The sequence below is a fragment of the Mus caroli genome, chromosome X (assembly GCF_900094665.2).
Source record: "Mus caroli chromosome X, CAROLI_EIJ_v1.1, whole genome shotgun sequence".
In the NCBI taxonomy this organism is placed as follows: domain Eukaryota; kingdom Metazoa; phylum Chordata; class Mammalia; order Rodentia; family Muridae; genus Mus; species Mus caroli.
Genome location: NC_034589.1, coordinates 52,627,474 through 52,639,815, shown reverse-complemented (window position 1 = coordinate 52,639,815; position 12,342 = coordinate 52,627,474). Strand labels below are relative to the sequence as shown.

At 38.4% G+C, this 12,342-nt stretch overlaps 1 pseudogene; it reads left to right on the top strand.

The window, feature by feature from the left end:
- Positions 1 to 1,075, top strand: part of LOC110287163 — a 169,201-nt pseudogene extending 168,126 nt beyond the window's left edge.
- Positions 1,076 to 12,342: the final 11,267 nt, after the last annotated feature.

Genomic DNA, 12,342 nt, shown 5'->3' with positions numbered 1-12,342 from the left:
GCCCATATCTTCGAGGCTCTTCCCCACTTTTTCCTCTATAAGTTTCAATGTGTCTGGTTTTATGTGGAGTTCCTTGATCCAATTAGCCTTGAGCTTTGTACAAGAGGATATGAATGGATCAATTCGCATTCTTCTACATGATAACTGCCAGTTGAGCCAGCACCTTTTGTTGAAAATGCTATCCTTTTTCCTCTGGATGGTTTTAGTTCCTTTGTCAAAAATCAAGTGACCATAGGTGTGTGGGTTCATTTTTGCTGACCTGTATTTTCAAAAATGATAGGACCATCTTTCCAAGACTCACTTGTTGGAGACAATTCTGGAAACAAGTCTATACATTCTGAAGGGTCTCCTTTCTACAGAAATCTGTAATATTCTACTTCATAAAAAGGACAGAACTGGTGACAAATTTACTCAAAAGGAACCAGTGTTGAGCCAGTGATATGGCTCATTGAGTAAAAGATCCACATATGCTTTCTGGACCTGGTTGAACAAGAGGCACCATCAAGGGTGTTGACATTTGCCACAACAAGGACCGAAAGGTTCAGCCCAAGGATCCCAAGAGCCAAGACATTTATCTGTGTCTGCTAGTCAAGCTGTACAGGTTTCTGGCCAGATGGACCAACTCTACCTCCTATCAGCTTCTGCTGAAAAAAAAATTTTTTTTTTTGAGTTGCACTAACCAGCCACCTCTGTCCCTGTCCCAGATGATCCAAAAGATAAAGTTTCTTGGTCAGAGGAACAAAGGAGCTGTGGCTTGGGGGATGGCCACTGATGATGTATGGATTCTGAAAGTGCCCAAGCTGAATGTGTGTGAACTTCCGGTGAGAGACCAGCCTTAAGTCACATCCTCAAAGCTGGGGATAAGATTTTCACCTATGACCAGGTGGTCCTGGGGTCTCTGAAGAACGGAGGCACTCTGCTCCTTTCTGGTCTTCAAAAGTGCCAAGAAGTGTACAGGTCTTGTGGCAAGGCCCGAGAAATTCCATACAACCACATCAAACTCTATGTCTGCTCAAAGGGCCGGAAGTTCAAGCTTGCCAGAGGCTGAAAGGCAAGCTGAGGCTACAGAAAGTAACCCTGGATCTTACTGTTAATAAGAAAGTTTGGATGTTGAAAAAAATAAAATAAAACAACTGCCACCCAATCCCAAAGACTAGGTCAGTTCCTAGACCTGGTGATAGAAGGCGATAACTTATTCCCAAAATAGTCCTTATATTTCCATGTGAATGCCATAGAACACAATGCTTTTCTTCCAACACAGACACATAATGAGGACAATGATGATAATTTTTATTTTTAAAATAAGCCAGTGTCCATAGTGACCATGAAGTCTACCAATAGTATCCAGGAATAGTAAAAGCCAGTCCTTAAGCTGAGCCTTAAGTGGTCTGGACCACTTTGTCTACCCTAAATTGGAAATTGATAGTAGCACCCAGCAGTAGTAAGAAGAATTCTTCCTCCAGATTGTATAGTGGGGCTGGAGAATGACCATCAGCAAGTCTTTGGAAAGCTATTATCTTAGAGAGGGGGTGATGATTATGCTTTATCCATGAGACTCTACCATTTCAACAGCCACCAAAAGAAATACCTTAAAAAACTTTATAGAGTTGTGTGTATGTATGTATGTATATAATATGTGTTTGTATATATGTATTGTGATATATATATATGCATATATGTGTGTCTGTGTGTGTGTGTGTGTAAAACTGGTCACATTATTCTGCATTTTGTTTTTGTTTCTTAGATAAGGTCTCTCTATGTAGTCCTGGCTGTCCTGAAAATCACTACATAAACTAGGTTAGCCTTAAAGTCATAGAGATCCACCTCCTCTTCATCCCCAGTGCTGAGTGTCCAGTTGGGGACAGTTTTTAAAGCAGCTACGACATATCAGGTGTAACACTGGACAGTAGGTGCTAATGGAACCTAGACCAACTTCACCAAGAACATTACATTTACAACCAGATCTCTCCAGGCTCAAACACTGGGCGCTTCTTTAAAGATATTTCCCACTTAACAACCCCAAACAGAGTTTCTGGGTTTCACACTCCGCAAATCTCATTCCTTCATAGGTCCTCTCGATCTCAGAAGACATAACCCTCATTTACCCACTAAGGTTCAACAGCCAGGAGAACTCTTCTACTCCCAGGGCTTGAAGTACCATGGACATGCAAATTATCAAATCCCTACCTTTAGTTGAAAGGAAACTTAGTCATAACATTTCACATTACCCTAGTAAATACTGGAGTGTGTGACTGCTGAGTCATGTGGCCATTTCTTAGTAATTCTTTCTTTCTCTCTCTCTCTCTCTCTCTCTCTCTCTCTCTCTCTCTCTCTTTCTTTCTTTTTGGACAAACTGCCAGGCCAGTTACTTTATCAGCTACACTATTTTACATTCCATCCAAAAATGTACTGGAGAGAGTGTAAAATAGCTTTCATTTTTCCATGTCCTCTGTAACATTTGTTATTGTCTCTTTTTGTTTCTAGAATCCAAGTGGATGTAAACAGTATGAAATTATAGTTTTGATTTGCATTTCCTTGAAGAGAAGTGACTGGGCAATTTTTCATGTTCACTGTCTATTTGTACATATTTTTGAGTGAATGGTCTATTATAATCTGTAGCTCATCTCAAAAGCATTTTTCACTCAAGAAAAAGGTTGCAAAGATCATAGTACAGAGTGTCCCCATAATCTCTCTGACAGAGTTATATTGAAACACCTTCACTACTCATGGCACATTTATTCAAAACAGTGGACCATCATAAGTGGTATAAAACTATTAGCCAAACAACAGGTTTGATTGATTCATGTATAGCCAGAAAATCCTTTTCTCTTCCAAATTTCAACACAAGATAATGCATTGCACTTAACTCTTGTGACTCCATATCTTCCTCCAGCCCATGATAGATTCTTTGTTTTCAGGACTACGGAAGAAGAGTGTAGACCACATATATGAGGCATGGCATCAACTTGAGTTGATCTGGAGTTTTCTCATGATAAAATGGGATTATAGAGGTTCTGAAGAATATCACTGATTGGTAATTCATTTCACATTGCATGTCAAGGAGTACATGATATGACTGGGTCTCAACAATAGCCATGTTGCTCTTGATTACCTAGTGAATTTTTCCCAGTATAAAGTTCTACTTTCTCCGGTTCCATACTTACTCACTAGACACAAGTTACCAAGTTCAGTCTATGCACGTGGGAATTGGGGTTAAACTGTATTTGAAGAAGAGAGAATTTATATGTATTATTTGGAATTATTATTTTCATTAATTATTATTATCTCCAGAAGATATGTCACATCTCCACTACTTGTTCATTTAATCATCTCTCTGTCAGTGGACTCATGGGGACCATGGTTTGTTTTACTGATTAACATGTTCCAACTTTGACCATGGGGACCTCTCTCAGGCTGGCTTCTCTGTGCCTTGATATATCTCTCATCCACCCACTTTCCTTTTGTTGCGTATTCTTCCTTTCCTTCCCATCTCTCTGTCCTTATTTTTCAGTACACGATCTGGTGCCCCAAAGCCATCATATATTTTCCTATGTTAGCTCTACCATCAATCATTTCCCCAAGGGCTCTTTTACTGAAGAACAATATTTAGTAAAGAAGATTTAGACACCATGGATATTAATGGTTCTTAGTCTCTAAGCTGTCTCAGTAGTCAGAACAAGGGCATATTTGTATGCACAGTAAAGTAAATATTATACATAGTGATATGTCTGTATTTATATGTGTATGCATACACATATACACATGAATTTATAATGTTTCTAACTCTGATCAAACATGCTAAAATTTGTTTTAGCATCCCTTTTTTATTTATGTATAAATTTTTCTGATGATAAGAAGCATGACCTTCACCTTTTATACTTACATCATCTGTTTAATCTCTAACTACATGCTATGTCATTTCAGAATTGTTCATATGGGTCTCAATGAGAAAACAATTGAATAAGTAGAAAGGAATGCTCATGTGCAGTCAGTTTGACTTTGCTTTTCAATACTCAGAGACTCACTGTTTTCCAATAGATGTCAGGACCTTTTTTTCTCTGCTCTTTGAGATCACTGAACATGCTTGCATTTACAAATACAATTTGCACCACTGTTTGTGCAGTCTATGTTCTGGGATCCTCTCACATTCAAGATCACAAGATATTGGTACAGTTGCATAATTTGGTACTATAGTCAAGGTAAGTTGATGCATAATTTACTTTTGTCAGTCATCTATTAAAGATAGATGGCCAGTTTGTTTGCTTGTTTGCATGAAACAATATCACTTAAACATTAATTTCTTGAGCAATTTAAGTTCACCACAAACAGAATGAACAGAATGTATAGAGTTTCCCCCACACTCTTACCCACTGTATAATAGTCTCTTCAGCTTTCTATATTGCTACCAGACTGCTACACTTATTATGATAGAAAATGTCACTTAACACATGATTGTTCATTGTTTGGACTGGGAGTTCATTTTGTTTTTGTAACTTCATGGCTTTGGAGAAATGTATAACATATCCATTACTCTAAGAGAGTAGTTTCACAGTCTTAAAAAACTATCTTCTACTTATCTATGCTTTTCTCCACAGCAACTTTAGATAACTGCTGATCCTTTTATCAGTTCTATACTTTTTACTTTTCTGAATATTATGTTCTCAGAATTACATAGATGTAGCCTTTTTGTGGGGATTTATTTCATTATAAAAGGCTATCTCAGAAGGAGATAGGGGAAGAAGAAAGGAAAATTTGGTACATGGCATTTACAGGAAAGTGAGTGAAACTACAAGTCATTATGTTCAATGAAATATTCCAGATTCAGAAAGATAAATACTGCATGTTTCCTCTTGTATGTAGAAGCTAGATTTATTAAAAATTGTGTGTGTGTGTGTGTGTGTGTAATAAAACTAGAATGTGGATTATGAGAAGAGAGGGAAGAGAGATTTTTTCCCTTTGGAAACCTTTTTTTCCTTTCAAAACCTTCAACTGATTAGATAAGGCCCCTTGGTTACAAAGGTGAATAGTCTATAGCCATTTGATGGTACATTAATCATACCTACCTAAAATACTTCACTGAAACACTTCGATATTGGTACAGTTGCATAATTTGGTACTATAGTCAAGGTAAGTTGATGCATAATTTACTTTTGTCAGTCTTCTATTAAAGATAGATGGCCAGTTTGTTTGCTTGTTTGCATGAAACAATATCACTTGTATCTCAAGCTGGCCTTGGATTCACTATGCAACTGAGAATGACCTTAAACATTGATTCTTTCCACTTCTACCTTCCAAGTTCTGGGAATATACACAACAATTGGAGAATTTCTCAAGACCAGTCTTAGGGTTTCATGCTAGACATCACTCTACTAACTAAGCTACATCTCTGGAAGATAATCTGTTAAAATAGATCTTATAGAGTATAGTAGGAAACAAACTGCAGTATGGTTCAGTCACATTGTGGCATACTCTGACAGCAATAAAAATTAATAATTTTCATCAATCTCATAGATGCATAACATACCAAAAATAAATCCCCATGCAAAAAATCCCTATGGTGGATTCTACAATGCTATGCTTACTTATGTGACATATGCATTTATGCCAAATGCTGACAGCAGTTTTACCCAGGACAGTAGTACTTAGGAGGAAGCAGACGAGGAGGGGACCTGAGACTGGATGTGCATTTTGCTTTGCAGCTGTTCACTGGGTTCTACATTTGTGACCCTCATTGTGGGTATGACACTGCAATAAAAAAATGAGAAACTCTGGACACTGAGGCAAAGTATTTACTGTGAATTCAAGACTATCCTGGGCTACATAGTAAGAGCTCATTTCAAGCAAAACAAAAATTCCTTGAGAGTCAGAAGACCTGGATTCCTATCTTAGCATTGTGACTTACTGCTCTATTTATGTGATCTCAACAAATGCACCTAACACTCTCCACTGTTTCTCTAAAATTCTGTCTTACAGAATTCCTGGGGTTGATCTCCAGCTCTTCTGAAACAAGTTGCGAGAGAGCATGCAAGTAATTCCAGCACTAGTGCAGGAGGAATAAATGTTCAAAATCATCCTCAGGTACACAGTGAACGTAAGGTCACCCTGAGATACCAGTGATACTGTCTCAAGCAAGTGAGCAACATGTCTCAGAAGGGCGTTCTAAGGATTAACTGTATATGTTAAAAGAGATGATAATTCATAAAAATATTAATACATATATAAACACACATACACACAGGCATGCACACACACATATATATGTGTATATACATATATACACACACATATATATGTGTATATACATATATATAAACATATACATACACACACACACACACACATATATATATATATATATATATATATATATATATATATATATATATTCAGAGAGGAGTTCACACACATGTCAACTCTGTACTCCCTCTCCCTTATTCTTTTCTTTGAGGTTATCTCACAAGCACGCTTATCTTTGTTGAATCACTACACAATGTTCACAGGAATAAAACCATTACAATTTATCCCATAAATGTACTTATTTGAGGTATAAGTCTTTTAAAAACTCAGCAGAGTCATACAGTAAGCAAGGTGTGGGTCTTGACAGAATCCAGGAAAAAAAAAAAAACAAGATTTTTATTTCTGTCTAGAGAATCTTGGCACAAGGACAAAGACAACACCCAGAAAATAACATGACAAGTGATTACAGTCTCTAGGGGGTATAATTAATAAAAAAGAATACAAATTAAATGCAAGTGACTGTGACAAAATTGTAATTTGATATGGGCCATTCTCTAGCAGCTAGTATGCACCTCTGTCCTTTAACCAGATGTTGCTTCTGCATCCCCTCCCCCTCCTATGCCTCTTCTTTCTCCAATTCCATTTCCCTCCTCCCATTCTTACTGAGACTAGCTCTCACTCTGTAGCCCAGCTGTCCTGAAACTCATCAGAGGGCCAAGGTTTACCAAGGCACTCTTCCTACTTACAGAAGTACTGGCTTTTAATCAGTNTTCCCCCCCCCCCCGACCTATGATAAAAGTTTACTGTCTTATCATCAACAAAAAATTTTTTTCAAATGTTCTGGAGACTAACATGGGTTTAAAAACTGAAAAGCTTATTACTATCCTCATAAACAGTTGGGAGGAAAGAGATTATAATTTTATTCCATTTGCAGAGTAGAGGAATATGTCTTTTATTTCCTAAAGCAATAAGATAAAAGGATGAGATTTTATAATTTCAATTTGAAAATTGAATGAATATTTTTCATAAAAATTGTTACTGGCTCAATTAAACATGGTAAAAATTAATAATAATAACTAATAATCCATTCTAACAATGATAATGATATAATATAGTGTAGTAAAGCTGCAGGCTATTAGTCCTTTTCAAAGTCTCCTATCAGCATCTCTCACATGACCCACTCAGCATTCTGAAGGGGATTTCCTTTGGTATTAAACAAAACTAGCTGTTACCATTGTAACCAAAACCAGCTACACATTGGACTAGACACTTTCCAAAATCAAATGTAGTTTAAAACAAACAATCAAGTAAATGAGAAAACCTAAAGAGTGGAGGAGGATTTATCTTAAAAAGTTAAAAACTTGTACATACTAGGGATAGAGAGATAGCTCAGAGGTTAAGAGCACTGGTTGCTCTTCCAGAGGTCTTTGATTCTATTCCCAGCACCCACATGAAAGCTCATAACTCCCTGAAACTCCACTTCCAGGGCCTCCAACTCCTCCATATATGCAGATGAAACATGAACGCACATAAAATAATTTTTAAAAACTTGCACACATTAAAATATTTGGAAGTAGCTTTCTCTCTCCTCCAGCTGAGCAAGATGTTCAAAGGAAAGAAGGTCAAGGAGAAAGAGATGGCCCTGGCCCCTGCCATCACAGAGAAACAGGAGCCCACAAGGTGGTGGCGGGATGACAGGGGAGTCCTTTGTTTGAGAAAAATAACTGAGAACATCAGCATTGGGAAGGACATCTAGCCCAAAAGAGATATGATACACTTTTCCAAATGCCTCTGCTACATCAGGCTATAGCAGCAAAGGTCCACCTCTATAAGTGGTTCAAAGTACCTCCTGCCATTAACCAGTTCACATAGGCACTGCAAACAGCTACTCAGCTGCTTAAGCTTGCCCACAAATACAGGCCATAGACAAAGCAGCAGAAGAAGAAGACGCAAAGGCTACTGACCTGTGCTGAGAAGAAAGCTGCTGGCAAAGGGGATGTCCCAAATAAGAAACAACCTGTCCTCCGAGCAGGACTCAATACAGTCACCACCTTGGTGGAGAATAAGAAGGTGATTGAACATGACATAGACTACAATGATTTGGTGGTGTTTCTGCTTGTCCTGTGTTGAAAGATGGGGTCCCCTACAGCATCATCAAAGGAAAGGCCCGGCTGGGGTGGCTGCTTCATGCACCACTGTTGCCTTCACACAGGTTCACTCAGAAGACAAGGGTGCTCTGGCTAAACTAGTGGACACTAATTTTTTTTAAATGTTTCATTTATTTATATTCCAAATGTTACCCCCTTCTTGGTCCCCCCTCCAAGAGTTCCTCACCTCCTCCTCCTCCCCTTTGCCTCTGAGATGGTGCTTCCATATTCACCCACCCCCTCCTCTCCCAACCCCACATCCCCCATTCCTGAGGCATCAAGTCTCTACAGCATTACATGTGATTAATCCTCCCACTGAGGCCAGACACAGCAGAACTCTGCTACATATGTGCTGGGGCCACAGTGGAAGCTATTAGAACCAATTACAACAACAGATAAGGTGAGATCTGCTACCACTGGGGAGGTAATAATCTGCTACCACTGGAGGGTCCTAAGTCTGTGGCTTGTATCATCCAGTTGGAAAAGTCAAAAACCGAAGAAACTGGCATTAAACTGAGTTCTTACTGGGTTAAATTTACACTGCTAAGTTTTCTGTACATAAATATGAGATTTTTTAATGCTAGGAAATATGTGACAGTGGGGGATGATTCAGGGGGAAAGTTCTGCAAGCACGAGGAACTGAGTTCAGATTTGGAGCACCCAACTAAAAGGCCAGATCTAGCAGTATATCTGTAATTCCAGAGCTGGGGATGTGAATACAGGAGACTATCTTGGGCTTGCTGGAATTGGTAAGCTTCAGGTTTTCTGAAAGATTTGTCTCAAAAGTATAAAAAGGTTGAGAATAATAGAGAACACTCCTATATCAATTCCTTGACTCCATATGCAAACATCTGTCTGTCTATCTGCCTGTCCGTCTGTCTGTCTCTCTCGCGCTCTCTCTCTCTCACACACACAGAGACAGAGAGAAAATGAGAGAGACAGGCAGAGATAGAGTTAGACAGACAGAGAGAGGCAGAGACAGAGAGAGAAAATAAAAAAGGTTGAGAACAATAGAGAACATTCCTATATCATTTCCTTGACTCCACATGCAAATATCTGTCTGTCTGTCTGTCTCTCTCTCTCACACACACATACACAGAGAAAGAAAGAGAGACAGAGATAGACAGACAGACAGACAGAGAGAGAGAGAGAGCAAATACAAAAACTATTGGGAAATAAACTAAGACACCCTTCACTGTCAGACATAAATCTACTATGGTTTCTCTAAAAGGCAACTTGCTGGTCTCAGAACAATTTTAGAGCATATTCCTCCATACATATGCAAATTCAAAACATTTTTCATGTCTACTTCCTTTTTATTATTCTAGGCTGAAAATGCCCAAAACCTTGCATATCATTAGAAGACACAACATTTTTCTCAGATTGTAAAAAACAAAAATTCATGAAGTACCATACACACCTATAATAACCATAAATATCTGGCTGACCTACAGTCAAAAGTTTTTCAATTCAAAGATGTTCTTCAAGCCTGAGCTCACTTCCAAAGTGCTCTAAGATATCCACCTGAAATGCAGTTGAAGATCCCTAAATAACGTAACTTTATATTTTAGACACCCAAGAGATGTTTGTTTGTTTTTCTTTTTAAGACGAGGTCTTACCGTGTAGCCAAGGCTAGCCTTTTATCCTTTTGCATCATAGGTGTGTGCCACCATGTCTGGTTACATTTGATCTTTTGATTTTTATTTTTTAATTCTTCTGACAGCCTTATAAAATAGAATGTTTGAAGTGAAGTATGTGGTAATGGCTTCCTGAAAACTTTCCTCATTCCTTACGAAGAGACAGACGGGAATAAGCTGAGGGTTTCAACAGCAGACAAATTAATACAGGAAGTGTGCTATGCAGATGCAATGAAGCATTATTCAGCTAAAAAAAGAGAATGTAGCTCTGTCGTTTCTAGCAAAAGAAATAGGACTGGAAGGCATATATTATATAAAATAAGCCAGAAATGGAAAGTCAAACAATGCATATATACGGAAGCTGTGTAATAGAAGAAAGTGCAATGGCAATTAATGCTATGAAGGACAGTAGGAGAGACTGTAGACTGAGGATGAATAGGGACCATCAAAGTACATTTCAATATAAAACCTATGTTCTAGCATGATACAGAACGCTGGGGTGACTTACTAGACAACATTGTAACAGAGAGAAGAGTTTTTAGGTTCCAAGTATAAGAATATTGTAAGGAGGTGGAAATGCTAACTAACCTGATTTGGTTACTATAAATTGTATACCCTATCAAATTACCATGCTATACCACACAATATAGATATGTCTGCCGTGTCAATTAAAATTAATGATACATATTCATCAATGGTCTTCAGTGTTCTTGATCCAACACATGGCTTCATGCAGTGCTAAGCCACTGAGGCCTTTCTCAAGGTTCTCCAAATGAATAAAAGATGGGGCCTGAGCTGGTAAAGGTGCCTCTGTCAAACTTCTTGACCTGAGTGCACACGTGATGGAAGGAGAAAATCAATTTCCAAAACTTGTGCTCTGACATCCACCTGCATGCTGCATGTCTCTCCTCATCCAACACAAAATAAATGAAACCTATTCTTAAAATTAATATAAATATTTAATTTTACTAAAGATATAGCAATAAAATATCATGATCATTCTACCTGTTTTGCCATTGTTGCAACTATCTTTTTAGGAAACCCAGGATAACCCTATGCTGAGGATGGTAGAGGCACGAAAAGACTCCAAGGTTTTCATGGCATCAACAAAGTGCCAAAGCAACCAACTTAAACCTCTGATCTTCATGTTGTCTGAGGTAATATAATTCAGTGGAAACAGATAAGGATGAAGCAAAGACATAATGAAGAGAAACCTGGAAGGGGGCAGGTGGTGAACTGGGAAACAGTACAAGAAATCTGGACATTTACAAGGATGTAGCTGCTGAGATTCAAGTGCCAAGGAAGAACTGATGACTGAATAAGGAAAGCCATCTGTATCCAAGCCAGTGCAGACACACGAGACAGAATGGGCTGGAAGAGCCCCTAAATCCTCTCCGCTGTAGCACATACCCCATCGCACTAGCAGCTATGACCTCTATCTCTCAATGTCACTTAGAGCCATGTTGCTTACTTTATTCTTTCCAAAGACAGTGTTCAATTGTGTCAGGTTGGTGATGTAAGGTGCAGAGCCACTGCACAGGCAGCAGAAATCTTGCAACCAGCACCATTGACTATGGTGAGGCTTGTCCAATTCCAGAATAGGGAAAGGTTACCAAGGCTCCAGATTTATGAATGTTCTCTTTGCTTTTCTATTAAATTCCTGATGCAACTCTAGTTGTTTTCTTTTATAACCGCATTAACGTGCACTAGCTTGTCACATTATTGAAATGGCCACCAATAATTTATCTACTTTCTAGTCAAAGAAACAACTTTTATTTTTAATGATCACACCATGCCTTCAACATCATTAACTGTTTCCTTCTGTTAGTAGGACATTTGTTTTGTTCATTTGTTCTTACTCTGTCTTTGGTTCTTATTCTAACCAGTTTCCTTTGGTCCCCTCCCCTTTTGTTTCTTTAGAAGTGGGATATCACTATGTAACTCAGGACTCCTCAAACTCTCTTGTAGCCAGTCTGGTCTTGAACTCACAATCTTCAGGCCTCAGCTGCCTAAGTGTCAGGATTACAGACAAAAGCCACCAATTTTCTTTCTCTTTCTTTCTTTCTTTCTTTCTTTCTTTCTTTCTTTCTTTCTTTCTTTCTTTCTTTCTTTCTTTCTTTCTTTCTTTCTTCCTTCTCCCCCCCCAAGGACTTACTGTTTAAACCAGAGTAGAAAAATAATAGCATTTATACCCACTTGTAGCTTGTTTTTTTTTCCCTCTTTTTTTTTAATTAGGTATTTTCTTCATTTACATTTCCAATGCTATCCCAAAAGTCCCCCATACCCTCTCCCCCACTCCCCTACCCACCCACTCCCACTTC